Here is a 5,580-nt window from a genome sequence, read left to right as displayed (position 1 = left end):
TTATCTCTGCAAGCCAAACAGACACACACACATACACACACACTTACACACGCACCCACACGCACACGCACACGCACACACTCTCCACCTCTCGACTCCTATCCATTAGTCGCCTCTTAAGACAGGCATGGCCTTCTTGCCACGGACGTATACCTATCTCTGCGAGCCGAACGGACACACACACACACTTGCACACATACACACATACACGCTTCACCCCTCGACTCCTACTCATTAGTCGCTTCTTACAGCAAGCATGGCCTTCTTGCCACGGACGTATTCTTATCTCTGCGAGCCGAAGGGATACACACACACATACACACACACACACGCACACACGCACACACACACATACACTCTTCACCTCTTGACTCCTACCTATTAGTCGCCTCTTACGATAGGCAGGGCCTTCTTGCCTCGGTCGTGCTCTTATCTCTACAAGCCGAACGGACACACACACACATACACACACACTCTCACACGCACACACACGCACATACGCACACACATATACACTCTTCACCACTCGACTCCTACCCATTAGTCGCCTCTTACGACAGGCAGGGCCTTTTTGCCACGGCCGTGTTCGTATCTCTGCGAGCCGACTGGACACACACACTCACACACACAAATACACACACACACTCACACATGCACACACACGCACACACGCACACTCACACACACATACACTCTTCACCTCTCGACTCCTACCCATTAGTCGCCTCTTACGACAGGCAGGGCCTTCTTGCCACGGCCGTGTTCTTATATTTGAGAGCCGACTGGACACACACACACACACTCACACACGCACACACACGCACACACGCACTTACACACATACACTCTTCACCACTCGACTCCTACGCATTAGTCGCTGCTTACGACAGGCAGGGCCTTCTTGGCACGGACGTGTCCTTATCACTGCGAGCCGACCGGACACACACACTCACACACGCACATACACACGCACACACGCACACACACACATACACTCTTCACCTCTCGACTCCTACCCATTAGTTGCCTCTTACGACAGGCATGGCCTTCTTGCCTCGGCCGTATTCTAATCTCTGCGAGCCGAATGGACACGCATACATACACACACACACTTACACACGCACAAACACACACACACCCACACACGCACACACACACACATACACTCTTCACCTCTCGACTCCTACCAATTAGTCGCCACTTACGACAGGCAGGGCCTTCTTGCCTCGGCCGTATTCTTATCTCTGCAAGCCGAACGGACACATACACACTCACACACTCAAGCACGCACACACGCACACACACGCACACACACAAAAACACTTTTCACCTCTCGACTCCTACCAATTAGTCGCCACTTACGACAGGCAGGGCATTCTTGCCTCGGCCGTATTCTTATCTCTGCAAGCCGAACGGACATATACACACTCACACACACACGCACGCACATACGCACACACACGCACACACACACACACAAATACATTCTTCACCTCTCGACTCCTACCCATTAGTCGCCTCTTACGACAGGCAGGGACTTCTTGCCACGGCCGTGTTCTTATCTCTGCAAGCCGAACGGACACACACACACACGCACACACAAACACACGCACACAGGCACACACGCACACACGCACACGCACACATTCTCCACCTCTCGATGCCTATCCATTAGTCGCCTCTTAAGACAGGCAGGGCCTTCTTGCCACGGACGTATTCTTATCTCTGCGAGCCGAAAGGACACACACACACACGCACACACAAACACACGCACACAGGCACACACGCACACACGCACACGTACACGCACACGCACACACTCTCCACCTCTCGACTAATATTCATTAGTCGCCTCTTAAGACAGGCAGGGCGTTCTTGCCTCGGCCGTATTCTTATCTCTGCAAGCCAAACGGACACACACACACACATACACACACACATACTCACACACGCACAAACACACGCACACACACAAAGACACATACACTCTTCACCTCTCGACTCCTATTCATTAGTCGCCTCTTACGACAGGCAGGGACTTCTTGCCACGGCCGTGTTCTTATCTCTGGGAGCCGAACGGACACATACACATACACACACACGCACACACACACGCACACACGCACCCACACACATACTCTCTTCACCTCTCGACTCCTACTTAGTAGTCGCCCACTCTTCACATCTGGACTCCTACCCATTAGTCGCCCCGTACGATTTGCATCGCCTTCTTGCCACGGCTGTTTTCTTATCTCTGCGAGCCGAAGGGACACACACACATACATACACACACACTCACAAACACACACACACACACACACGCACGCACACACGCACACACACATACACTCACACACACACAAACACGCCCACACGCACACACACATACATTCTTCACCTCTCGACTCCTACCTATTAGTCGCCTCTTACGATAGGCAGGGCCTTCTTGCCTTGGCCGTGTTCTTATCACTGCAAGCCGAACTAACACACACACATACTCACACACGCACACACACACGCACACACGCACACACACATACACTTTTCACCTCTCGACTCCTACATATTAGTCGCACACTCTTCGCCTCTCGACTCCTATCCATTAGTCGCCCCGCACGATTTGCATCGCTTTCTTGCCACGGCTGTTTTCTTATCTCTGCGAGCCGAAGGGACACACACACATACATACACACACACTCACAAACACACACACACACACGCACACACGCACACACACATACACTCACACACACACAAACACGCCCACACGCACACACACATACATTCTTCACCTCTCGACTCCTACCTATTAGTCGCCTCTTACGATAGGCAGGGACTTCTTGCCACGGCCGTGTTCTTATCTCTGCAAGCCGAATGGACACACACACATACTCACACACGCACACACACACGCACACACGCACACACACATACACTTTTCACCTCTCGACTCCTACCTATTAGTCGCCCCTTACAACTGGCAGGGTCTTCTTGCCTTGGTCGTATTCTTACCTCTGCAAGCCAGACGGACACACACACATACACACACAATCACACACGCACACACACGCACACACGCACACACACATACACTCTTCACCTCTCGACTCCTACCCATTAGTCGCCTCTTACGACAGGCAGGGACTTCTTGCCACGGCCGTGTTCTTATCTCTGCAAGCCGAACGAACACACACACATACTCACACACGCACACACACACGCACACACGCACACACACATACACTCTTCACCTCTCGACTCCTACCTATTAGTCGCCCCTTACAACTGGCAGGGTCTTCTTGCCTTGGCCGTATTCTTACCTCTGCAAGCCAGACGGACACACACACACAATCACACACAATCACACACGCACACACACGCACACACGCACACACACACATACACTCTTCACCTCTCAACTCCTACCCATTAGTCGCCTCTTAAGACAGGCAGAGCCTTCTTGCAACGAACGCATTCTTATCTCTGCGAGCCGAAAGGACACGCACACACACTCACACACAAACACACACACGCAAGCACACATACACTATTCACCTCTCGACTTCTACCCATTATTCTCCTTTTACGACAGGCAGGGACTTCTTGCCACGGCCGTGTTCTTATCTCTGCAAGCCGAACGGACACACACACACGCACACACAAACACACACACACACGCACACACGCACACACACGCACCCACGCACACGCACACGCACACGCACACACTCTCCACCTCTCGACTCCTATCCATTAGCCGCCTCTTAAGACAGGTAGGGCCTTCTTGCCACAGCCGTAATCTTATCTCTGCGAGCCGAGCGGACAAACACACACACTCACACACACACACACATACACTCTTCACCTCTCGACCCCTACCTTTTAGTCGCCTCTTACGAGAGGCAGGGCCTTCTTGCCGCGGTCGTGTTCTCATCTCTGCAAGCCAAACTAACACACACACATACTCACACACGCACACACACACACACACGCACACACGCACACACACATACACTCTTCACCTCTCGACTCCTACTTATTAGTCGACCCTTACAAGAGGCAGGGCCTTCTGGCCTCGGCCGTATTCTTATCTCTGCAAGCCAAACGGACACACACACATACACACGCACTCACACACGCCCACACACGCACACACGCACACACACACACATACACATACACTCTTCACCTCTCGACCCCTACCTTTTAGTCGCCTCTTACGAGAGGCAGGGCCTTCTTGCCGCGGTCGTGTTCTCATCTCTTCAAGCCAAACTAACACACACACATACTCACACACGCACACACACACACACACACGCACACACGCACACACACATACACTCTTCACCTCTCGACCCCTACCTTTTAGTCGCCTCTTACGATAGGCAGGGCCTTCTTGCCTCGGTCGTGTTTTTATCTCTGCAAGCCGAACTAACACACACACATACTCACACATGCACACACACACGCACACACGCACACACAAATACACTTTTCACCTCTCGACTCCTACTTATTAGTCGCCCACTTTTCACCTCTCGACTCCTACTTATTAGTCGCCCACTCTTCGCCTCTCGACTCCTATCCATTAGTCGCCCACACACACACACGCACACACGCACACACACGCACCCACGCACACGCACACGCACACGCACACGCACACACTCTCCACCTCTCGACTCCTATCCATTAGCCGCCTCTTAAGACAGGTAGGGCCTTCTTGCCACGGCCGTAATCTTATCTCTGCGAGCCGAGCGGACAAACACACACACTCACACACACACACACACATACACTCTTCACCTCTCGACCCCTACCTTTTAGTCGCCTCTTACGAGAGGCAGGGCCTTCTTGCCCCGGCCGTATTTATATCTCTGCAAGCCGAACGGACACACACACTCATACACACACACTCACACACGCACAAACACACGCACACACACATACACTTTTCACCTCTCGACTCCTACTTATTAGTCGCCCACTTTTCACCTCTCGACTCTTACTTATTAGTCGCCCACTCTTCGCCTCTCGACTCCTATCCATTAGTCGCCCACACACACACACACGCACACACGCACACACACATACACTCACACACACACAAACACGCCCACACGCACACACACATACATTCTTCACCTCTCGACTCCTACCTATTAGTCGCCACTTACGATAGGCAGGGCCTTCTTGCCTCGGTCGTGTTTTTATCTCTGCAAGCCGAACTAACACACACACATACTCACACACGCACACACACACGCACACACACACACATACACTTTTCACCTCTCGACTCCTACTTATTAGTCGCCCACTTTTCACCTCTCGACTCCTACTTATTAGTCGCCCACTCTTCGCCTCTCGACTCCTATCCATTAGTCGCCCACACACACACACACACGCACACACGCACACACACGCACCCACGCACACGCACACGCACACGCACACGCACACGCACACACTCTCCACCTCTCGACTCCTATCCATTAGCCGCCTCTTAAGACAGGTAGGGCCTTCTTGCCACGGCCGTAATCTTATCTCTGCGAGCCGAGCGGACAAACACACACACTC

The sequence above is a fragment of the Diabrotica undecimpunctata genome, unplaced genomic scaffold (genome assembly GCF_040954645.1).
Source record: "Diabrotica undecimpunctata isolate CICGRU unplaced genomic scaffold, icDiaUnde3 ctg00000572.1, whole genome shotgun sequence".
NCBI classification, from domain to species: domain Eukaryota; kingdom Metazoa; phylum Arthropoda; class Insecta; order Coleoptera; family Chrysomelidae; genus Diabrotica; species Diabrotica undecimpunctata.
This window is presented reverse-complemented; position numbering follows the sequence as displayed.